Raw genomic sequence first — 25,763 nt, 5'->3', positions numbered from 1 at the left:
TGTATAATGGATCAGAAGGGGCAAGTCTAAAGAATTTCTATATGCGGGATACACTGCCCGTGTCAGATTGGGAGTTTCCAGGTTGTATTTTTCGCTGAACAGACTGGAGGAGGGGAATAAACTGAGTTACAGCCTTCTTATCTCCTAAGATTTCATCAACAAAATCTTGCTGGTCTTCCTGCGTTGCTATTTGAAAATGCTCTGGCGCCTTGACAAGCACTTCATTTAGCAGAGGTTGATGGTCAATGGGTGAGTCTATAACATGGGGGTCCTGATTAACAGGAGAGTCCACAATATACATATCTGTATCGGGGTCACCCTCATGCCCGTAATAAGGGTCGGCTGCCTCTTGGATAGAGAGGTCCTCATGATCGGTGTCTGGGTCATATAGGTAAATGACTGTATTGCACTGGATCCTCAGGCAAGACCTTTTAGCAGGGGGTTGAGCAGGAAACTGGGACCCAGAGGGTGCTGTTGTGGGATGGGCTGGGGGATGGGGAAAGAGGAAGCTAGTGAAATAGTCAGGCTCTATTTCATAAAAAGTTGCCATGAAGGACATTCTCATGACCCTATCAATAGGCAGAGCCAAGAATGACCAATGATTGCGAATGGAGCCCCAAATCTTCAGGTGTGGGAGGGAGTATAGTAGAAGGTGGAGCCTTCTTCAGGGTGGAAGACAGCAAGTCCTGTACTCTAGGTTCCTTACTCTTATGAGGGTACCTATCCTCTTGTGACATATCCCTATGAGGGGTCTTGGAAGACTTCTGCTTGGACTCCCATCTTTAACCAGGCCCTCTGGGACATGTTTGACTAAATGGGCTAGTCCAGTTTGCATTGGGTTTTTCACCTGCTTCGACATAGAACGTCAAATTTCGGGCACGGGCTGAGCCAGAGTCTCATCAGCGGATGATCGACTCTCTGAAATGTTTTGGCTCACGACATCTGTTCTGTCTTTAGACAGCCGGGGCCGGTCATGTGGCGATCTCGATCTGGAGTGCCCAGAGGACAGCGATTCAACGGCCCTCTCCCTAGAGCTCATGTGCTGGCCTTTGTCCGACCTTTGGTGTGGGGGCATGAGAGTGCACTTTCGCCGCCAGGTGTCGTCCCTGTAATGAGGCCGCCGGCCTGTCTGTTGGGGTCAGGGGCTTGCGCTTGGGAAACCGGAGTAACCCCGTCGCCTTTGACGTCTAATACCGTGGCGTTGCTGCCGTAACTGAAGGCCCCCTCCACGTCCATGGTGGCCTCGACCTGCATGGCATGTAGGCCCAGTGTTTAGGTAAGCGGTCCTTTAGTGTCTTGGGTTTAAAGATCCTACACGCTTGACAAGTCCCTTCAACATGGTCCCGAGGAAGACAAGGTGTTTGTCGACCCACAGGAACTTTTTGTTACACTTAGGACAAAGTGTAAATGGGGCCCTATCCATAACGGAATGACAGCAGCTAGGCGAGTGTAGTGTACGAAAAGGTGCAAATGCATTCTAAAATGTCGTCCCCCCCCTCTCTCCCTATTGTGAGGGGCAAAGCCCGTAGTGGCCATCCAGATCCATCGCCGGGAGTCTTCGACGGTTGTCTCCTCACCGCTGTCGGAAGATCGATAGTCTCTGTAATTATGAATAAAAGGAGAGTAAGAAAAACTATCTGTAATTAACATAAGTAAATGGCAGTAAGCCGAAAGTTGAACTCCGTGAAAAGCGTCCGTCTAGTATGGCGGGAAAAAAAACAATCTGAAGGACCTCAACGCATGAAGAACCATGGGTACAGTGGCCGTCACACTAGGGATAGCGTTACTGGCATGCCCTGTCGAAGTCCCTTTTCGAAAACAACAACTGTATTACTCTGCAGCTTCCACTAGAGGTCAGCCTAAGAAACACAGCATGTGATCTAAGCAGATTCCACAAGCCTGAGAAATTATATATGACAATGCATTACTTACCGTAAAAGCATTTCTGATGGTTGTATCTGCTTAGATTCACATGCTGTGCATAGGTCCGACATCCAGTGGTCACTGCGGAGTATTGCATTTTGTTTTTCGTAGTCGAAAAGGGACGTCGACAAGGCGTGTCTGAAATACTATCCCTATAGTGACGTGCGTTGTACCCACAATCCCTCACACGTCGAGGTCCCTCTGTTTGTATTTTTCTGCCCTGAGGGAGCCTTCTAGATGTGAGTGAGTACAGAAAAGAGATATAAAAGGAAGTCTATGTTCCTTCCATCCGAGCGGGGAGGAATCGTGGGCGCATGTGAATCTAAGCAGATACAACCATCAGAAATGCTTTTACGGTAAGTAATGCATTGTCTTCTGATGTTTGTTAATCTGCTTAGAATCACATGCTGTGCATAGACTAGCGAGCAGTACCCTGAGTTGGAGGTGGGTTGTGAGAAGGAACAGTAGAGTCCCACCTGGGAGTCAGATCTCGAGTGTGCATCTAGACAGTAGTGTTTTGTAAAGGTGTGCACAGAACTCCAGGTAGCCGCTTTGCAGATGGACTCAAGGGGAACATTTGCAATGAATGCTATGGACGCCCCCGTGCCTCGAGTAGAGTGTGCTCTTGGCTTAAAGGGCAGTTCTCTCTTAGCAAGAGTATAGTAGAGAGAGATGCATTGAACAATCCATCTAGAAATAGTGGACTTTGAAACTGCGTCCCCTTCTCTTCCTGCTGCCACCGAGACGAAGAACTGATTAGTCTTCCTCAGTGGTCTGGTTCTTTCTATGTAGAACATGACCGCTCTGCGCACATCTAGTGTGTGCAGAGTTTTTTCTCCCAAGTTGGAAGGATTTTGAAAGAACGTTGGCAGTTCTATAGACTGGTTTACGTGGAATTTCGAGATGAATTTCGGAGCAAACCTTGGGTGCGTGCGTAGAACCACCTTATCTCTGAACTGTAACGAAGGGGTCTAGAACAGAAAGAGCCTGTAGTTCACTTACTCTCCTGATGGAGGTGATAGCTATTAGAAAAGCAGTCTTAAGAGTGAGGTGTTTAAGAGATGCTTTGTGCATGGGTTCGAATGGTGAGCCCATGAGTCTGGTAAGTACCACGTTAAGGTCCCATCCCGGAGCTGGGTCAGCTATCGGGGGGGTGTATCCTCTTTACTCCCTCCATGAAGGCCTTTATAACAGGGATCTTCCACCACGACACTTTGAGTTGGGAAGTGGTGTATGCAGAAAGTGCAGCTAGGTGGACTTTAATGGAATTGAACACTAGACCTGAATCCAATAAGTGGGTCAGGTACAGAACAATATGTGTGGGAGAGCAGTCAATCGGGTTGATGCTTTTTCCTCTACACCAGATGACAAATCTCTTCCACTTGCTAGAATAGCAGTGGCGAGTGTTAGGTTTTCTGGCTTCCCTGAGGATGTCCATGCATCTCTGCGGGAGCTGTAGATCTCCGAATTCTATGATCTCAGGAGCCAAGCTGCTAAGTTTTCATGTTCTGGGGGCATGGTTGCAGAGTCCTGCCCTTGTCTTGTGACAGCATGTTGTACGGGCAGGGGAGTTTCACTGGGGGAGATAGAGACATCTCCATCAAGTGAGCGAACCATGGCTGTCGGGCCCACATTGGGGCCACCAGTATCATGGTCACTTGTTCCTGGTGCATCTTGTGCACCACCTTGTTGAGAAGGGGAGTCGGGGGAAAAGCGTAAACAAATTTCCCTGACCATTGCATCGACAGACCGTTCCCCTTGGATTGGTTCTGGGGGTACCTGGAGGCGTAATTTTGGCATTGTGAGTTCTCCAGGGTTGCGAACAGGTCTATTTCTGGGAATCCCCATTGTGTGAAGACGTCGAAGACGATGTCTTCGTGCAGTCGCCATTCGTACTCTTCGGGCAGGGGGAAATCTCTGCTGAGTTTGTCTGCCAGCAGATTGAGTTCCCCTGGTACATGTTGTGACATTAGGAACATGTTTTGTTCGAGAGCCCACTTCCATATATTTTGGGCCAGTTTGGACAGTCCTGGAGAGTGGATGCCCCCCTGCTTGTTGATGTAGTACATGGCTGTGGTGCTGTCTGTAAGGACCAACACAGTCTTGCCTTGTAGGTGTTCCTGGAAGGCTTTTAGCGCCTTGAACACAGCTAGTAGCTCCAGTAGATTTATGTGTTTGGATGCTACGTTCGGAGTCCACACTCCGTGAGCAGTCTGATGGGATAGGTGAGCCCCCCATCCTGTGAGGGATGCGTCTGTGGTTAGAGTGGCTTCCGCCGCGGGTGTGGCAAAAGGTTTCCCTCTTTCCAGGTTTTCCTTTGTCCACCACCGTAGCGAGAGAACCAAGGCCTGCGAGACCACCACTAGATCGTCCCATAGTCCGCTGGCCTGACACCACTGGCTGTTGAGCCACTCTTGCATAGGGCGCATGCGCAGGCGCGCGTGAGGTACCAAATAAATACACGACGCCATCATGCCTAGCAAGCGCATTGCTTTGCGTACCGTCACCTCTCGACCGGTTACATATTGAGGGATCTGAAACAGCATGTTTTGGACCCTCTCGTTGGAGGGGAATACGAGGCCGTCCTTTGTTTGAATTAGAGCCCCTAGGAATTACTTGATTTGGCTGGGGTCTAGGCTGGACTTCTTTTCGTTGATGGAGAAGCCCAACTGGAACAAAAGGTCTACAGTCTTTTGGGTATTGGAGCAGCATGTTTCGTAAGAATCCCCTGTTATGAGCCAGTCCTCGAGGTAAGGGTAAACTGGGATGGACAACCTGCGCAGGTAGGCCGCTGCCTCTGCCAGTACCTTCGTGAATACCTTTGGTGCCGATGCTATGCCGAAGGGTAGCACTCTGAACTGGTAGTGTTTGCCCTCTATCATGAACCTGAGGTATCTTCTGTGCGCTGGCAACATTAAAATATGAAAGTATGCATCTTTCATGTCCAATGTTGTCATGTAATCTCCCTGTGATAGCAGTGGGATCACTTCCTGTAAGTTCACCATACGAAACTTCTGGGGTTTGATAAACTTGTTCGCTGGGCGCAGATCTAATACAGGGCGCATGGTTAGATCCTTTTTGGGTACAAGGAAGTACACTGAATAAATACCTTCCGTTACCTGAGATAGAGGCACGACCTCTATGGCTCCTTTTTCCAGCAGTTGTACTTCTTGGAGAAGGATGGCAAGGTGTTCCGGTGTCATGCGTCGTCCCCTCGGGGGTCTGTATGTTGGGGAAACGTTGAATTCGATGCAGTATCCGTGGGCTACGGTGGAAAGTACCCAGCGGTCTGACGTTATTCCCTCCCATGCTGGAAGAAAGGATGTTATCCGGCCCCCGACCGGTGTTGCATAGGAGGGGACGCGAATCTTCGCGTCACTTGGTGTTGTTGGGGGCTTGGGAGCCTCTGGGGGTGGACCCCCAACCTCTCCCTTTGCCACAGCGCTGGCCTCTTTGGCTGTACTGGCCACTATTGGTCTGGTAATTTGTGGCAGGGTACTGTTGTTGCGGATTCTGCTGTTGGCGTTGGCCACGAAAAAAGCGTTTGTTGCCATAGCCGCGTCTGGTAGTGGGCTTAGAGATCTGGTCAAGAGTTTTGATAGTATCGAACTCTTTTTTAGCCATCTCCAGAGCCTCGTCCACCGCTTTCCCGAAGAGGTTTGAGTCTTCAACAGGTTTATTTATTAAAGACGCCTGTGTCTCCGGTTTGAACCCTGAGTTGCGCACCCATACATGGTGTTTTAGGAGTATTCCCTGAACCAGGGAACGTCCCGCTGTCTCTGCAGCATCCAGAGAGTTCTTTACAATACTCTGGTTGACCTGGGTTCCTTTGCCAATAGTTGATAGCAGGTGTGTACGTAGTGGTTCCGGCGCTTCTTCTGCGTCTTTGCGCAGTTTGGCCCACTGCGCGTCCGCGTAGCTAGCTAGCAAAGAATTGTTGTTCGCAATTCTTGCCGAAAAGGCAGCCGAGGATGTGACTCTCTTTGCAAGGGCAAATAACCTCTTGCCCTCCTTGTCAGGTGGTGCCTCGCTGGTGGACAGCGGCACCCCTGCCCTCTTCCTTGTATTAGTTACTACAAGGGAATCCGGAATGGAATGTCCCCTGATGTACAGCGGGTCTGAGGGTGAAGGAGTGAAAAGTTTTTCAATTCTTGGATTAACTGCTCTGATTAGTGCGGGTGTGGATAGCGAAGGGATGATTCTTCTCTTCACTGAAGCGAGGAGGGGAATGGTCTGGCTGACCGGGGGTTTCTCCTTAATTACTCTTTCCACAAAGTCTATTTCAGGAGAGATCTCCCCAGTGTCCAGTTCGAAATGTGCTGCTGCTCTGCGTAACAGGGCATTGAACGTGGGCTGATCGTCAATGGGAGACATGTTTCTAACAGGTGAATTATCAGGAGGATTTAGGTTCAGGACATCAGTGTCCGAATATACTGATGGGGATTTCCAGGGATGAGAAGGTCCTTCTTCTGGATTTTCTCCGAAGCCTTCTCCTACCATGTCTGGGCTGTCTTCCAGACCTTCCTCCTGGTTCTGTCACTCTTCATCGTCCACAAATTCATCCTCCTCCTCCAAGTATTGTTCCTCACCAGTGAGGTCATACACATTATGGAAATCTGAGGCTGTGTCCTGCTGGGGATTGAATAGTCTCGGATATTTGGCCCTGGGGTCCTCCTGAGGCCCTTCTCTTGTTCTCTTGGGAGTGGGAGGGTTCTGGGTCTTCATAAACATGGAGCCTTTCCATGGTTTCATGGGGTACCCCTGAGCGGTCTAGCGGGGGAAAATTAGTGTCATCTAGCTGAAAACGGCTCAACCTCTCCCATAACGTCGAGGAAAGTGTCCAGTCGCCTTCCGAAAAGCCTTCCGGTGTGCTGGGGGTCCCCTCCGACTGAAGGGGGTAGTCCCTGTCTTTCTTCGGGCTTTTTCGGCGTGTCTTTCGACCTTTGCGTAGCGCTCGACGTGTCTTTCGGCGTACACTTCTGGGTGTCGGCTACAACGATCCTTGCCAAGCTCTCTGCGAGTCGTTTGTCAGCGGAGGGCTGTGGTTTCGACGTTACGGGTGTCGATCGTTCTACGGCGGTGTGCGCTCTCTGCTGGTGTGCGCCGGCCGATGGTTTGTGGGCGGCGCCCTTATTTGCCGAAAGCCCAGTCGCTGGTCGCGGCTGCGGTTGCGAGAGGGGCTTCGAACCTGAATGGTCCGAGGAGGCCGCCGGTGGAACCTGCGTCTCCTTGGGCGCTGATGCTCTCTTCGTCTTCGACGAAGAAGAGCCAAGGGTTGTGTGCTTATGTGTGGTATCGTGTGCGTCAGTGTCGCCGGGGTGTTCATCCCCATAAGCAGGTCGTGAGCCGAGCCCGTCGGGGCCGGGGACAGACGACGAAGAGCACGAGCGCCCTTTAGAGGGGTCTACGACTTCCGTAGCGGAGGTCGTGTTATCACGTTCCTCGTCACTGTCGGTGGTAGCAGCGGCGGGTGAAGACTCGGCCTTCGACATAGCGTAGGCCGCCCACCTCTTGACCCTACGGTCTTTTAGAGTCTTTGGCTTAAGAAGCCGACAAGCTGTGCAACCCTCCTCTTTGTGATCGAGGGGCAAGCAGTGGTTACACCGTGAATGCTTGTCCTTCCAAGTAAACTTGCCCTTGCAACGCGGGCAAAACCTAAAGGGTGTCCTCTCCATAGCCGAGGCAATAAATCGTGATAACGACCCGAAGGGAAAGGAAGGGGAAAAGGAAAGGCATTCTCAGAAAAGAACCAGAGATGCCCCACGACCCCACTCTCCCTACTGTATTTGGCCTGCGAGGCCAGCCCACGTGTTCGGCAACGCCGAAGGATCTCCTCCGCTCGCCCCCTCCGTCGAAGATCTTGCTCGGCGGAGACAGCTTCACAAGCGCGTCGAGGGAGGGATCGATGTGTTATATATTAAATAGGAAAACGACCAAAGGTCGAGGAGATGAAATCTGCAATGTCTCTCAAGGAGCTCTGCGTAAAGGCGACCAGCAGCTGGGCGGAAAAAAACAATCTGAGGGACCTCGACGCGTGAGGGATTGTGGGTACAACGCACGTCACTATAGGGATAGTATTTCAGACACGCCTTGTCGACGTCCCTTTTCGACTACGAAAAACAAAATGCAATACTCCGCAGTGACCACTGGATGTCGGACCTATGCACAGCATGTGATTCTAAGCAGATTAACAAACATCAGAAATATATATATAGAACAATGCATTACTTACCGTAAAAGCATTTCTGATGGTTGTATCTGCTTAGATTCACATACTGTGCATAGTCCGACATCCAGCGGTCACTGCGAAGTATTGCATTTTGTTTTTCGTAGTCGAAAAGGGGACATCAACAAGGCGTGTCTGTAACACTATCCCTATAGTGACGTGCAGTGTACCCACAATCCCTCACGCGTCGAGGTCCCTTGGTTTGTATTTTTTCTTCCCCAAGGGAGCCTTATAGACTCGAGAGTACTGAAAAGAGAGAGATAAAAAGATGTCTATGTTCCTTCCATCCGAGCAGGGAAGAAGGGTCGGCGTATGTGAATCTAAGCAGATACAACCATCAGAAATGCTTTTACGGCAAGTAATGCATTGTCTTCTGATGTTTGTTAATCTGCTTAGAATCACATGCTGTGCATAGACTAGCGAGCAGTACCCGGAGTTGGAGGTGGGTTGTGAGAAGGAACAGTAGAGAAAAGATGTCTTAATACTGCTTGTCCCACCTGTGAATCAGATCTAGAGTGGGAACCTAGACAGTAGTGTTTTGTAAAGGTGTGTACAGAACTCCAGGTTGCCGCTTTGCAAATGAACTCAAGAGGGACATTTGCAATGAATGCTATGGAAGCCCCAGTGCCTCGAGTAGAGTGTGCTCTTGGCTTGAAGGGTAGTTTTCTCTTAGCAAGAGAGAAACAGAGGGTGATGCATTGTACGATCCATCTAGATATAGTGGATTTTGAAACCGCATCTCCTTCTCTTCCTGCTGCCACCGAGACAAAGAACTGATTAGTCTTTCTCATTGGTCTAGTTCTTTCCATATAAAACATAACAGCCCTGCGCACATCCAGTGTATGCAGGCTTTTTTCTCCCAAGTTTGAAGGGTTTTGAAAGAACGTACGTTGGCAGTTCTATAGATTGGTTCACATGGAACTTAGAAATTAATTTAGGTGCAAACCTACGGTGTGTGCGTAGAACCACCTTATCTTTGTGAACTGTTACAAAGGGGTCTAGAATAGATAGCGCTTGCAGTTCACTTACTCTCCTGATGGAGGTGATCGCTATTAGAAAAGCAGTTTTAAGGGCGAGGTCCTTAAGCGTTGCTTTGTGCATGGGTTCAAAGGGTGAGCCCATGAGCGAGGTTAGTACCACATTTAGGTCCCATCCGGGAGCTGGATTAGCTATGGGAGGGTGTATTCTTTTAACTCCTTCCATGAAGGCCTTAATAATTGGGACTTTCCACCACGACACTAAGTTGAGAAGTGGTGTATGCGGAAAGTGCAGCCAAATGAACCTTAATAGAATTCAACACTAATCCTGAGTCTAGTAGGTGAATCAGGAAGAGAACAATTTGTGTGGGAGAGCAGTCAACCGGGTTGATGCTCTTATTTCTACACCATATGACAAATCTTTTCCACTTGCTAGAGTAACAGTGACGAGTGTCTGGCTTTCTAGCTTCCTTGAGAATGTCCATGCATCTCTGCAGGAGTTGTAAATGACCAAATTCCAGGATCTCAGGAGCCATGCTGCTAAGTTCATGGTCTGTGGGCATGGGTGTAGTGTCTTGCCCTTGTCCTGTGACAGAATTTTGTACGGTCAGGGTAGTTTCACCGGTGGAGACAGAGACATCTCCATCAGGTGAGCGAACCATGGTTGCCGGGCCCACATAGGGGCCACTAGTATCATGGTGACTGGTTCCTGGTGCATCTTGTTGAGAAGGGGAGTCGGGGGGGGGGGGAGGAGCGTAAACAAATTTCCCTGACCAGGGTATCGATAAACAGTTCCCCATGGATTGGTTCTGGAGGTACCTGGAGGCGTAATCTTGGCATTGGGAGTTCTCCAGAGTTGCGAACACATCTATTTCTGGGAATCCCCATTGTGTGAAGACGTCGAAGACGATGTCTTCTTGTAACCGCCATTCGTACTCTGCAGGTAGAGGGAAGTCTCTGCTGTGTTCGTCTGCTAGCAGATTGAGTTCCCCTGGTACATGTTGTGTCAACAGGAACATGTGTTTGAGAGCCCACTTCCAGATTTCTGGGACAGCTTGGACAGCCCTGGATAGTGAGTGCCCCCTTGCTTGTTCAGATAATACATAGCTGTGGTGCTGTCTGTGAGGACCATCACAGTCTTCCCTTGCAGGTGTGCCTGAAAAGCCTTCAGTGCTTTGAAGACCGCTAAAAGTTCCAGCAAGTTTATGTGTTTGGATGCTACGCTCGGAGCCCAAACTCTGTGTGCAGTCTGATGGGATAGGTGAGCCCCCATCCTGTGAGGGGTGCGTCTGTGGTTAGAGTGGCCTCCACTGCGGGGGTGGCAAATGGTTTCCCTATGACAAGGTTTTCCTTCGACCACCACCGTAGCGAGAGAACCAAGACCTGCGAGACCACCACTAGATCGTCCCATTGTCTGCTGGCCTGACAGCACTGGCTGTTGAGCCACTCTTGCATTGGACGCATGCACAGTCACGCGCGATGTACCAAATATATACATGCCGCCATCATTCCCAGCAAACGCATTGCTTTGCGCACTGTCACCTCTCGACCGGCCACATATTGAGGGATCTGAAACAGCATATTTTGGACCCTCTCATTGGAGGGGAAGACGAGGCCGTCCTTTGTTCGAATTAGAGCTGGGCTCTAGGCTGGACTTGATGGAGAAGCCCAGTTGGAACAAAAGGTCTACAGTCTTTTGGGTATTTGAGAAGCATGTCTCGTAAGAATCCCCTGTTATGAGCCAGTCGTCGAGGTAAGGGTATACTGGGATGGACAACATGCGCAGGTGCACAGTTGTAAAAAAAGTGCTAGAGTAAACAAAGACACAGAATGCATTACCGAAAGTATAAATCAGATTGAAACTTAGGTGTAACAGCGAGGCACCATGCTCAGAGCCTAAAAAGCCCATTATACAATATAAAATGGCATTCATTTTGTTTGAAATGTGCACCGACTTCTTTGTGAAGGGAAGTCCGTTGCGGACCGCTTGTAGGTTTGGGGCCTGGTGCAGACTTCCATTTTACAGACCCATTAAGACATCTTTGGGTACACACAGCGCTGGAAGGAAGTATTAAGGAGCCGAGTGGGACCCTCGTTCTAATTTGGCATTGTAAATTGAATCAGATAGCAGGGTGGCACCGAAAGCTAGCTGGGGTCAGAACTGAACTCCGAGAACCAGATTGTGACTCAACTGGCCACAAAACATGGGACAGAACTGGGGCTGTGAGAGCCACATGGCTCAGAACTGGGCAGGGAGAAAGTGAAATGGCATTGAGCAACAATCTGCATGAAAATGTGTTTAACAGTGGCAATTTTCTTTGTGCACGCCCAGCATTCAAATGTATTGCAGAATACTCCTGGGTACTGTGGGTAACTGGGTTAAATTTGAATCGTTCATGTGTTTCCCCACAGAACTGGTGGTAAATTGTATGGCTTTGTATACAATTTCTTCACACACAAAAAAAAGAAGATGTAAAGTGTATCGTTTAAACAACATATTAAAAAAAGGATTTATTTTTATGAGATGGGGCCTCCACAAACCCCATTTGCTTAGCTTGAGCTCCCTTGATGCTCTTGGTCACTCACTATAATTTGTGCAAAATCTGTATTCCCAACACAATAAAATATAGCAGCCACAGGTGGCAATATGCATATAATTTGGGCATAGCCAACAGTGCTTTACAGGACCTAAGTGGCCTATTTTGGACCAAGGCCTCATGAATATGTGATTTTCAGTTAGAATGAAGGTCTATTTTGGGCGCTACCAACATGTCAACGTTAAGCAAAACAAAAACAATAAGATTATAGCTTTCTTGTGCCCCATCCTAAATGAAAGACTAGTTTTAATGGAAGAATACCATTACCAGCATGCAGAGTAATGATAGCTTAAACAAATCCACGAGTTTCAAATCTTGACTGCTGTGAATAAAAGGCAAACTGTGAAAGAAATGTATGTCACATGGGGTCTGATTAGTAGAAATGTTGGGCGTCACTGGTGGGGTGGGGTCCAGGTGAGGCCACACCCATCCTACATGACCTACACTGGCTTCCTCTCCAGGGGTGGGGTCCAGTTGAGGCCACACCCATCCTACATGACCTACACTGGCTTCCTCTCCAGGGGTGGGGTCCAGGTAAGGCCACACCCATCCTACATGACCTACACTGGATTCCTCTTCAGGACAGGATAGTGTCTAAGAGTGCATTCATCATCTACAAAGCAGTCACAAGTGGCACATCAAAGTGCCTGGTGGCAAAGCAGGACATATCTGGTGGCACAGGCTCCTCGCAAAGCAATTCGACCAATAAACTCAAATCACCAATCGCCAGCAAATAGGGCCTGCAAACAATCCTTCTCTAGTCATCTACCCAAACACTTGGAACTCCATCCCCTGTATCGGCTCCCAGTTCCCCCACAATTCTTGATTTCCGCAAAGCTCTCCAAACGTGACTTTTCAACAATACATGACCAAGAACTAATCTCGATGGACGCAGTGAAGAACACACCACAACATGCAGTACTGTGCTACTGTTAAGACGCCAGCCCAAACGCTGGCTACCCGCACACAGTACAGCGCTCTGCTGCTCTCGAGCTAGGTCTGCATACAATAAAAATAAACTGGGAGGGAATGGGTGTCTGAGGTGGAGAATGGGAGGTGGTACAGCAATACGATATATGGGGTGGTACTGCATGGCATCAGGTTGGGATTGGGGGGTTTTTAAGAGCCTGAAAGTATGATGGGGAATATAACTGGGGGATGTTATGTCAGGGGGTATAGGTTTGTCTTGGGGTGTCATATGGTGGGTGCAAAGTGTCTTGGGACATCATATTCATGGTGGGGTTGCTCAGATTTGGATATCTGATGCAGTGATTGGATGTCTGCAAGGTATGTCGTACAGTCTGGGTGTCAGATCCAGAGACTGGCTGTCTTTGCGTCTAGGCAGTATGGTGTGGGCGTTCACTGGCGAGTCAGATGGGGTGATGTAGGTGTCCAATTGGGTGCCTGTGTTTGTGTCTGATGCGGGGTTGGGGAGAGTTTGCAGGTGTGATTGTAGCCAATGGAGGTATCTGGTAGGGGGATGCTGGTGCATCAAGGCCTTGTTAGTGTTTGCAGGTGTGTGGGTGTAGCATGCCATGTGGGGTCAGAATAATGACCGGGATACTGAGGGAGCAGTGGTGCATGCGGGGTGGGGAGTGGTCCTGCAACTATAATAGGAGTGCCCCGTACCCCTTTGCAGTATTGCTCCATTTACGGCTGCGGTGGCTGGAGATATCGACACACACTTCAATCATGCATGCAAGTGGGGCTGAAGTCGAGAAACCATCTTTCAGGTAAGGCTGACTAGATGGGTATGCTTAAACTGTGAAACAATTTGAAGCACAATGGCATATTTTCGAGGAATGCAGTTTTAATTCTTTATCTTTCTTGCTTTACCAACTCGATGGTTACTCCAAGTTTGCCTGTGCTTAATTGGCCCTTTGGAGTACTTTGGCCAAGGGGGTGTCAAGAGCTCTACTTAACCCCTGTGCGGCCGGTACATGGCAGTAGTTCTTTCTCTTGCAAGCAGACCCGGATGCTATGTATCTGATCATACAGCAGAGCAGTGTGCATAAAGAATCCAAACACGAGGGGTTGTCACAACGGATCTTTATTAATAGCATAAACAAAGAAATGTGGGTTTCTCCCAACAATCAAGAATAGGTTCACACGGAAACCTCCCAAACAGACAGCCTCCAGAGTGCAATTCCCGGCCAACAAGAACCACTCAGTCACTACCGCCAATTGTAGATAGTAGCGCAACTTCACCTTAAGTCTCAGCACCAGTTTAAAAGGTGTCCCAGCACCTTTCCTTGCTCCCGCTGGTGATGCTAAGAGGTTCTCCACTACCTCCCTCAGGGTCCCGACTTCTACCCTTGTTATTTTCTCACTACTCCGGTCTGCACCTCCTTGTCATCCTGCAACGAGCTGGTTGATCCTCCCATCTTCTGATAATGGATGCACTTCTACTCCCGGATGGCTTCCTCCCACCTCCAGTCTGTCTTTTCCTTTCACTTCTTATCTGAAAAAGGTTGAATTAGTAAGGATTTAAGGCCTGTGGTACTGCAACAGCATGACTTCAACCTTTCACATCAATAGACACCTCAGCTCGCTTCTAGATGTTTCCCTCCAGCCCACTGTTCTTTCAAACCAATTCCTCCAGATGACTTTCTGTACACCACCTCCTTATAGCGTATATGATCCTCTTGCTGCAAACTTCTTCCACACTCCAATTCGCTACAAACTACTGCTCTGTCCAACCTCCTCCAATATCATGCTCTCTCCAGCTCATTTTCTGAGCAGCCGGATGCCTGGGTAGAACCCCAGACTTGTTTAGTTCCCTGGGGCAGGACTCCTTACGAATGTTGCCAGGTGAATACATGAATGAGAGAGGCTGCAACTGGCTGTCTTTGCTCAAAAGCACCACAGAGTTTCCCCACTGTTGCGGTAGACTGAGCTTTTCAGAGGCTGGGGCCCCATTTTGGATTGTACTTCGTTTATGCATTCTATGATCAAGGCAGCCCAGGGCGGTCTCCTGCTCTCTTCACCTTCCGAATCTCCCAAGATGGTTCTGTGGGAGCATCCATGGTCAGTGAGTAGGCAGACTGCCTGTCTAACCATTTATTTTATTTATTGGATATTTATAAAGGCGCATATGCAACAAGACAGTGTCTCAAAGCGGCACAAGGCAGAAGGGAAGGGAACAAGGGAGCAAATATACAATTAAAGTGACAATGAATAAATAGAAAACGAACAGCAGTCCAACTAGACCTTGTGACATTGGGAATGTGCAAGTGCAGTGAAAATAAAAAATAAAAAAGAGGGAGGTGGGTGTGGGTAAGTGCAATTATGAGCCCCAGGGCCATGGGGTAAGTGCCAGAGGAGCTAGTTGGGGAGGCAACAGATAAGTGCATGGCCTCCCCAAGTTGATCTTGCTTGGTGGGTGCACTACGGAAGAGCTGAAGTAAAAAAAATACTGACTTCTGTGAGAGCTTGCAAAGAGAGCACCACAGTGCCCCATGGGGGTCTAAACTCTGTCTTTGGCAGGCCCAGGAGGCGTCGGTGTGTCTGGGAGAACAGGAAGCTGGGAGGATGCCAAAACTCCCTCAGGTCTTCGTCCTCCAGTGTGTCTGCTTCGATCCAGTTCTAACCGGGAGCGAAAGTATGAATGTTGCATGCGACCTTCCAGGACTGCAAAATCTGAATACCCTGGGATCTCTGGCACTGCTGCGGTGCATCATCTAGTCAAGCATACAAGCTCTGTTTCGGCGGAAAACTTGAGGGCATCATCCTGTGCCTATAGAGACTCCATCCTGGTCGTACAAGTCCCCTCAGAAGAGGGGAGTCCAGAGGGTAGGTAGAAAGTCTGCCGAGTGACAACCGTTGCTGCCCCAAGGCCTGTGTCTAGCAAAGATAGTCTGCTGGGCATCCCTGTGACAGTCACTTACCTAGGCAGTTTTTGTGTTGCTGTTCACTCCTCCTGAGCTGCTTGGGTCACGTTGGGGTGGAGAACCCAACCGTATTCCAATGAACCCAAGGACACCCGTCATAAGGCCTGAACTCCTTCAGGTGGCCTACTTAGTCCCCCTGAATCAAAATGTGTTACTTTCTACAAAAGGCTTCATCTATGTATCTGACCACTTTGAAAAAGTCTGCCTTCCTTTGTTCAGCAGCCCACGGGTTAGTGGTTCCCCGTCCCTCCAGCCTCCCATCTGACCTTTTGAGGCTCTCATCCCTCAGATCGCGTTGGACTTCTAAAGATAAGGCTTTCCTTGAGTCAATTAACCAGTATTGCTAGTTCAGCAATTGTTGGTTAATGTATAATTTGCTAGCTTAAAACTACTCAAGTACTTACCAGATTATCATATAAAGGGCTACCGTTTGAAATGAGTATTGATACAGCAAATATCTAGTGTAAAATATGTGTGAACTGTTATTCCTAAATTGTTTTGAATTTAACATTGCCTAGTATATATAATAAATAAGCATATTTCTATATAACTACAGTGTGTAAGGGTTTCCTTGACTAAAAGTGTGTTCAAAAAGGTCTTTGTTCTCAACTACAGCCCTTCTCCGTCCAAGACTAAGCCTGGCTGCTCAGCCATTGATACCAAAATACTGGTGTAGTTCAGACCTACACCAAGAGTTGGAGCCCTGTGCCCCCAAGCGAGAGTCTTCTACAGTCCTACAACAGGTGGACCTTAGTAAAACTCCCTAACAGGGTTGACAAAGTGATCCTCCACACAGGAGTCCCTGGCCTATCACCCATTAGCAGGGAAGGCACCAGGCCGTTTTCACCCAGTAGATGGCCACAGAACCACAGTTTACTTAGCTGGATGCAGGAAAGTAATATATGGGATACATTACTCACCGTAATCGTATTTCTGATGCTTGTATCTGCTTAGATTCACATGCTGTGCATAGGCCGACATCTAGTGGAAGCTGCGGAGTATTACAGTTTGTTTTTCGAAAGTCGAAAATGGGCGTCGACACAGGCGTGCCAGTAATACTATCCCTAGTGTGACGTCCACTGTACCCAAGATCCCTCACGCGTGTAGGATCCTCAGATTGTATTTTTTCTGACATGAGGAAGCATGAGGAGTAGCGTGAGTACAGATAATCCAAGCAGATAGACAGAAAAGGTAAGACTACAAGCAATCATGCGCCTTCTCTCGGAGGGGAGGAAGGGTGGGTCGCATGTGAATCTAAGCAGATACAAGCATCAGAAATACGATTACGGTGAGTAATGTATCCCTTCTGAGGCTTGTGGAATCTGCTTAGATCACATGCTGTGCATAGATTAGCGAGCAGTACCAGAAGAAGGAGGTGGGATGTGAGAAGGGTCATGAGCAAACAGGTGTCTTAGAACCGCTTGTCCCACTTGTGTATCTGTCTTGGAATGAGTGTCAATGCAGTAATGCTGAGTAAAAGTGTGAATAGAGCTCCAAGTAGCCGCTTTGCAAATGGTGTCGAGGGGAACATTTGCAATGAAAGCCAGAGTGGCACCAATGCCTCTAGTAGAGTGGGCCCTTGGCGTAAAAGGCAGAGTCTTGTCAGAAAGAGAGTAACACAGCTGTATACAGTTGATAATCCACTTCGAGATAGCGCCCTTAGAGACGCGATCCCCCTCTCTGCCTGTAGCTACGGAGACAAACAGTTGATCTGTTTTCCTTAGCGGTCTGGTTTTATTTACATAGTATAGGACCGCCCTACGCACATCTAGGGTGTGTAGTTTCACCTCAGCCGAGCTTTGCGGGTTCTGGAAGAAAGCCGGAAGCTCGATGGACTGGTTTACATGGAACTTGGATATGAATTTAGGTGAGAACCTAGGGTGTGTGCGTAAAACCAGTTTGTCCTTGTGGATAGTAAAGAAAGGATCCTGCACTGACAGAGCCTGAATTTCACTGACCCTTCTTATGGAGGTAATGGCTACTAAGAAGGCCGTTTTATAAGTCAGGTGTTTGAGACTACTTTTATGCATGGGTTCGAATGGGGGTCCCATGAGCTTAGCTAGCACCACGTTGAGGTCCCATCCTGGCGGTGGGTTCGAAATAGGAGGGTGAAGTCTCTTTACTCCTTCCATGAAGGCTTTAACCACTGGTACTTTCCACCACGAGACCTTGTTATGGGATGTGGTGTAAGCCGAGAGGGCTGCCAGGTGTACTTTCAGCGAGTTAAAAACCAACCCTGCATCCAGCAGGTGGAGCATGTATGTCACAACGTTGGAAGGAGTGCAATCAACCGGGTTGATTTGTTTATTCTGGCACCAGATAACGAATCTTTTCCACTTATCAAAGTAACAGTGCCTTGTATTTGGTTTCCTGGACTCCTTTAGAATGTCCATACACCTCTGTGGTAATTTGAGATGTCCAAACTCTATGACTTCAGGAGCCATGCTGCTAGGTTCATAGAGTTGGGTTCCTGATGCACTGTTTGACCCTGTTGCTGGGACAGTAGGTTGTACCAGGCTGGGAGTCTGATGGGTTCGCACACCGCCATCCTGCGTAGGTGTGGAAACCATGGTTGTCTCGCCCACATGGGAGCAACTAGGATGAGCGTCATAGATTCCTTGTTCATCTTGTACACCACCTTCCTGATGAGAGGAGTTGGTGGAAAAGCGTACGCAAACATCCCTGACCAGTTCATCCACAGGGCATTCCCTTGGGAGTCCGGCTGGGGGAACCTGGATGCAAATCCTGGGCATTGTTTGTTTTCGCTTGTGGCGAATAGGTCTATAGTGGGGAAACCCCACTGAGAGAAGAGATCTTCTACTACGTCTCTGTGAAGGACCCATTCGTGTTCTTCTGGGAGGGAGTTTCTGCTTAGAGCATCCGCTAGGGAATTGAGCTCCCCTGGAACATGTTGCGATGACAGGAAGATGTTCCGTCTGAGTGCCCATATCCATATTTTCTGGGCAAGCTTGGACAGATTTGGCGAACGAGTCCCCCCTTGCTTGTTCAGATAGAACATGGCTGTCGTGCTGTCCGTCCTGATCTGCACCGACAAGTTCAGTAGATGGGGCTCGAACGCCCTTAGCGCTCGGAATACTGCCAGAAGCTCTAGCAGATTGATGTGGTTCTTGGCTACTGAGTGAGACCAGAGACCCTGAGCTGTGTGGTGGAGATGGTGAGCTCCCCACCCAGTCAGGCATGCATCTGTAGTCACCACGGCTTGTACTTCGGGATCGTAAAAGGGTTTCCCCTTTGCGAGATTCTCTCTTGTCCACCAGTGTAGGCTCTGTACGAGTGTTGGCGAAACGACCACTAGATCGTCCCAATGACCACTTGCCTGAGACCACTGTTTCGCCAACCATTCCTGCATGGGACGCATGCGCAGACGCGCGTGGGGGACCAGGTAAATGCATGACGCCATCATGCCCAGTAACCGCATAGCTTTGCGTACTGTTATCTGTTGACCTGACTGATAATGCGGAATTTGCAGAAGTATATTCCGAATTCTCTCTTCCGAAGGGAAGGTCAATCCTTTCTGAGTATCTAGGATAGCTCCTAGAAACTGTTTTGAGGTGCTTGGCACCAGACTTGACTTTTTCTCGTTGATGGAGAAGCCTAATTCGTGGAGGAGGTCGATAGTCCTCTGAATGTTTGACCTGCAAATTCCTGGGGTTTCCCCCGTTATGAGCCAGTCGTCCAGATAAGGGTACACCGGGATTGCTTCCCTGCGTAGGTGTGCAGCCGCCACCGCCAGTACCTTGGTGAATACCCTTGGTGCTGAAGCTATCCCGAAGGGCAGTACCTTGAATTGGTAGTGGCGACTGTCCACCTTGAAGCGCAAGTACTTTTTGTGCGCTGGGAGCATGGAAATATGAAAATAAGCATCTTTCATATCCAAGGTTGCCATGTAATCCCCCTTTTTTAGGAGGGGGATTACCTCTTGTAGCGTGGTCATACGGAATTTTTGGGGCTTGACATATTTGTTGGCAGGCCGTAAGTCCAATACTGGGCGCATTGTCAAATCTTTCTTTGGCACAAGGAAGTAAGTTGAATAGATACCCTTGTTTACCTGGTGTCCTGGGACGAGTTCTATCGCGTCCTTTTCTAGCAGAATGGCGATCTCCTCGAGAAGGATCCTTTGATGCTCTAGGGAGTGCACTCTTTGTCGTGGAGGATGATTCCGGGGACGCTGCAGTAGTTCTATACAATATCCTGCGGATACTGTTGACAGCACCCATCTGTCTGAGGTGATCCCTTCCCAAGCCTGGGTGAAGGTGGAAATGCGTCCCCCTACTGGGGTTGCGTGGCAAGGGACCCTGAACTGAGCGTCACTGTTTTGGTGGAGGCGTGCCACCGCCCTTGTTGGGGCTGCCTCTGCCTCTTCCACGACCTCTCTTGTTACCCCTGCCGTAACTCTGGGTAGACTGCTGGTTGTTATTCCATTGTGTACCTTGTCCCTGGGCATAGTTGCCTCTTTGTGAATTTTGGCCGCGTGGGCGACGAAAATTATTGTTCCCCCTCTGGTTAGGGGGTTTGTTGGTAAGCTGGCCAAGGGATTTGAGAGTCTCATATTCATCTTTGGCATTTTTAAGTGCGTCTTCGACCGCTTTCCCAAACAATAGGTCGGGTTCCACTGGCTTGTCTATTAAAGAAGCCTGGGTTTCTGTCTTGAATCCCGACTGCCGTAACCACGCATGTCTCTTGATAACAGTACCTTCTGCTATCAATCTCCCTGCGTTGTCAGCGGCGTCGAAAGTTGCTTTTAAAATGCAACCAGACACGGCTCTCCCCTCTGCCGAGATCCGAGCCAGCTGGCCCTTTAACGGTTCTGGAGCAGAGGCAATGAGCGCCGCGACTTCTTCCCATTGATGGCAATTGTAACTAGCCAACAGGGTGGTGGAATTCGCAATCCTTGCTTGGTAGGCGGACGTTGAGGCTACCTTTCTGCCAAACCCGTAAAGTTTTTTGCTCTCCTTGTCGGGAGGAGCTTCTGATGAAGATAAGGGCGTGCCAGCCCTCTTTCTAGTGTTGGTCACCACTAGGGAATCTGGTTTAAGATGTCCCTTTATATACAGAGGGTCAGACTGGGCTGCCCGGAAAATCTTTTCAATTCTGGGGTTGACAGCTCTGGTGAGGTTAGGGTTCACCAGGGAAGGATCTATTCTTCGTTGGATGGATTTGAGGATAGGGATGGTCTGAGCGACCGGTCTTCTCTCTCCTACAAACTCCTCCGCGAAGTCCCTTTCCTCCTGTACACCGTGGGTGTCGATGTGGAAGTGTTCCGCTGCTCGAGCGAGAACCTCGTTAAGGAGGGGCTGGTTATCAACTGGAGAGTCAGTAACTGGGGCTTCGCTTTGTACTGGGGAATCTACTCTGTAAATTTCCTGCTCATCTTCTCCCTCCTCCAGGTCCTCATCCTCTGCATAGTAATCTGTCCCGGTTTGTTCTTCCATAATTGCAAACTCCTGGTCCTCTTCAGGGAAAACTTGTCCCTGATAACTGGGGAGTGGAGTAGAATATGGAGTGGAGTAAGGCTGAACCTCGAAGGGTTCAGGTCTTTCGACCCGGGGCTTTTTACTTAGCGGGATAGGATCGGAGGAGCCTGAGGGTGTGGCCCCTTGAGGGTTATATGAAAGAAAGTGTTCTGGGTTCTTATCATAAAAATCAGCCAAGGAAGACATCCTAGACATAACCCTGTCTATGTCTTCACTGGACCATTCCCTGGAACAGGGTATTACTTTAGCAGGTGATTTATTTTCAAGGGTAGACTTGTGTTTGCTTGTCTGCTTAGGCTTTACAGGGGTGGAAGGCTGTGCTTTCCGCTGTTTCCCCCCTTCTCCGTGCGTGGAAAAATGTTTTCCCTGTCCCTTGGGGGCCCCAGAGACTTTCGACGCCTGGCGTCGAGGGTCTGGAAAGGTATCTGTGTGCTTCGGGCGTGGGGCCTCACTGGTGTTAACCGCGGTCTCGGTATCTTGGAGCGCGGCCTGGGGGTGGAAGTCGTCTTCGTCTCCCGACGATCGAACTTCCGTTAGTGTGTGTAGCGAGGCACTCTTGGCAAGAGTGGATGATTGCCTTGCGTCGTGAGGCGATCTCGATCGAGAGCGCCCAGAGGACACCGAGTCGGACCGTTCTTTTTGTGCCTCTTTCCGGGAAGTCGACGTCGTCGAGGTCCGGTTGGTCTTAGTGTGTTTAGTGTGTGTTAGGTGTGTAGCGCTTGCGTCGCCGGGGGTCTTCCCCATAGCCGCCTTGCCGGACGACCTTCCGAGGTCGGGGACCTGCGCTCGTCGGCTGTCTTTCGACGCCGTAATGCCCTCGCCGTCCGAAAGTACGGCGTCGCTGCCATCGCTGAAGGCGCCCTCCGCTGCCATGGCCTCCTGCCTGGCGTGGTGGGCCCAACGCTTTGTCGAACGGTCTTTAAGTGTCTTAGGTTTAAACCTACTACACGCTCTGCAGTTCGCTTCGGGGTGATCCCTCGGCAAGCAGAGATTGCACGTGGCGTGCCTGTCGACCCAAGGGTATTTGCGATTGCACTTGGGGCAGAATTGAAAAGGGGTACCCTCCATACGCACCTTAAGGCAGCGGGCTGCTAAGTGTAGGAATATATATAAATGTAACTATATATCAAGAGTGAAGAGTATGTACCACCCCCCACTCTCCCTACTTGTAAGGGCCGAGGCCAGCGGCCTACTAGGCCCGGGCCGAGGCCAGCGGCCTACCGAGGCCCAGATCCGTCGTGCAGCAGTCGACGGTCGATGACTTCTCCAGCCGTCGTCGAGGTTGAGGGTCGACGTTGGGGTGGGGAAGGGAATGAATAAGAATTAAAATTATAATAACAGCAAAAGTATGGCTAAGGCCAGGGAACTCCGCAAGATGCTTCCGACCAGTATGGCGGAAAAAAACAATCTGAGGATCCTACACGCGTGAGGGATCTTGGGTACAGTGGACGTCACACTAGGGATAGTATTACTGGCACGCCTGTGTCGACGCCCATTTTCGACTTTCGAAAAACAAACTGTAATACTCCGCAGCTTCCACTAGATGTCGGCCTATGCACAGCATGTGATCTAAGCAGATTCCACAAGCCTCAGAAATATAGTTATTAAGATATATGGATTATACATACAAAACCTTTATCTATCCACATTTGTCATTCCTTGCGATAATCGAATATAGTTCAAAGAGGGTAAGAGTAGAGGGAGGCAACACAGTTGGAGTCTGGGATATTATAATAGACAAGTCTTTCAAGGTGTTGGGAGCAAGTTTCCATTATTAGCTCCTTGCTATGTAGGTCCTGCTCCCAGACACTAGTTATTTTCCTCAGTTAAAAGAGCCTCCTTCAGGAAGTTTGTCAAGGCATAGATTAATTTAAAATCTTGCAGATCGTTCTCCACCAATCTTCGGTGGTGTACGAATCTTTTGCCCTCATCATCGGCCCCAAGTAATTCGTTCTTAGGCGTGCAAGACCTGTGCAACTTAAATAAATACTTTATTGTGATATAATCCAAATTATTAGGATTGTACACAATTTAACACATGAACACAACATAAGCCATATCAACATTTAAAAAGAAAGTAATACATTTGCATAAGTAAATAGTTTCTAAAAGTTTACGTAATTTCTAAAAGTATGCATAAGCAATACTATATTTAACCACCGAGTAAAATCAGAGAGGAAATCCAACATGTTACAGTCCTGATTCTATGGCAAAAGGGTTTTTACTTGGGACCATATCCTAAAAAGAGCCACTTGGAGTCCCAAGGCCTCAGCATTTAAGCAACTGATCCAAATATCTTCCTCCATTATGGTCTCATAGTTATGGACCCATTTTGCAAACATACACATCTAGAGCGGGCCAAGTTTAGGGCAAAGAGTTAGGACATGTCTGGTAGTTTCCAGCACTCGTGCGATCTGGCATATCCGGCAATTTCTCGCTTCAGTCGGGATCTTCAGGCGCCCCCCAGTAATGGCTAGTACCGGAAGCTGATTGGTCCTGAGGCTCAATATGAAGCATCTCACATCTGGTGTCGCTCACAAGAGCAAGTAAGGCTGAGGTTTTCGGTATCTGTGTGTTACATGAACAACTGCCTCATACCCACTTAGCTTAGCCAGACGGGTGGAGTTCATACTCCAATCCCACCTGTTCAGTTTTTCCTCGAACAATCTTTTTTGATGTATGTAAGGCAGGTATCTCTTATTCTCGTATGACCAGTCAATCTCCTTGTAGAGGGCTTCATTTAGTTCTTTAAAATGAAGGCCCCTGGAATGTCTCTCAGCCTTATAATTTTCCCCAGCCAACCTCAGGAGTCTACAAGAAGGCTCAGAGCGCGCTTTGAGGTAGAAAGCTCCTCTTGTGCGTAATGCCATACCTCTCAGGGATATGAGGCCCAGCTCTAGGCGTAGGTACTGTATTGAGCAGGAAGGACCCAGCACCACACGCCAGTAGTGGCCCTCCAGGATATTCAGCCACTTTAGATCTTGCATGGCCAGAGCCTCCATCCCATAGAGAATGGCAGGCACAAAACACTGTTGGTATAGTTTTAGTGCTCCTGCCATACTAAAGCCTGCCGTTCCCCTGCCGAATTTGCATACCTGGAGTGTAATCAATTTAGCGCTGCGCTTTTTATGTGTGATTATTTCTTCATAATAAGCAGATAGTTCTCCACCAATCTTCAGTGGTGTACGAATCTTTTGCCCTTATCGGCCCCAAGTAATTCGTTCTTAGGCGTGCAAGGCCTGTGCAACTTAAAGTTATGTATGTCAAAGATTCTGAAAGGCCATTCACTTGACAGAATCTGTACCTGAAGTCATCAGGGGGTTTCAAAAATATTTTCAATGATTCCTGCATTGGTAAGATGTTCAGGCTGAATTTCAAGACGACGCTCCAGTGAAATCTGCTCGGGATTTTCATTAGGTACTTCGGTGGGGTGGCGGGATTCATTGTATGCTCTGGGTTCCATCCAAGCAGTCTGTGGTGGCATCTTGCTTGCTCTGTCTGGAGCCAGTCCTGTCAAAACCTTTGTTTGGCTAGGTCCGGGTTGGCAATCAGGGTCTCCTCCGTGATTCCTGTTGGTCATTTCTTTGCACCTTTCATTCCAATCCATGAGCAATGGAACTCCAGTCAGATTGTTGCTTTTTAATATATGATACAGATCTGGCATTTCGGGAATAATGCATTTCCTGTACAATACAAAGGTTTTCCAGCAGCTATTCCGTGAATGGAAAAAGTAATATTCCAGTATCAAAAAAAGGAAACGTTTCTCACAATACTGACTACTGTACTCCAAGTCCAACATTCCATAGACCACGACTGCTTTATTTTAAACCAGTTTACTAGCCTGGGAAAGGACAGGTTATGCATTGGGCTACCTACGCTTAGAATCTTAAGTCTCTTAGGGGACCCATTTTAGACGGCAGCACCTTTTGCGAGGCCCATGACAGAAATCACCAAGAGAGAAGTTGGGTGAATTATTCAGGACAAACAAAGATCCAGGAGTTTGCCTGAGTTCAGGAATTTCTTCCCAACATGGTGCCCGATTTGGTAGTTAATGGAGATACTGCTACAAATCCATTTAGGAAAGCACATCTAACATCCTTCTAAGCTAAACTATGTTCGGACAGGCACAATATAAGGAAAGAGCCTGCACCATTTAACCACCAGGAGTAAGTGAATTTATAAATGTGTATATAATGCAGTGAAAGGATTAAAATAATAACTATAAAACATTTATTTACCCCTACTGCAATTACCTTCACATGCAAGTGCCATATTATTTTACTTTTCATGCGTTTTGGGCGACTTCAAAAGCACCCCGATTAATTTTCTGCTTCATCAAGCCACTTAAACTTGGATTACCTGAGCAGAGTCGAACAGGAAGGAATGCACAAGACAAGAGTGCATTATCTTTTTAGAATATCCCAAAGTACACTGCACATGGTAATAATGCTATAGACTAAAGCAGTAGCTTGGCAAGAAACCCTACGAAAGCTCTTGAATGAGACAGGTGATAAACATAAGCCATAGGGAACAGCTTGAATGGGCAGATGTAGCTTAAAAGATCAATATAAGAAATGTTGGCATCATTTGTGTTCCCATTAACATTACATTATTCCCCTGTGGACACCCAGTATCAGTGATTGAGTAAGTAGCCA

At 48.5% G+C, this 25,763-nt stretch overlaps 1 protein-coding gene across 1 annotated transcript in view; it reads right to left on the bottom strand.

Moving 5' to 3' along the window:
* Positions 1 to 25,763, bottom strand: part of CACTIN (cactin, spliceosome C complex subunit) — a 158,230-nt gene that overhangs the window by 33,960 nt on the left and 98,507 nt on the right. The gene's annotated exons all lie outside the window — the stretch shown is intronic.

The sequence above is a fragment of the Ambystoma mexicanum genome, chromosome 1p (assembly GCF_040938575.1).
Source record: "Ambystoma mexicanum isolate Mex_15411 chromosome 1p, UKY_AmexF1_1, whole genome shotgun sequence".
Lineage (NCBI taxonomy): Eukaryota > Metazoa > Chordata > Amphibia > Caudata > Ambystomatidae > Ambystoma > Ambystoma mexicanum.
This window is presented reverse-complemented; position numbering and strand designations above follow the sequence as displayed.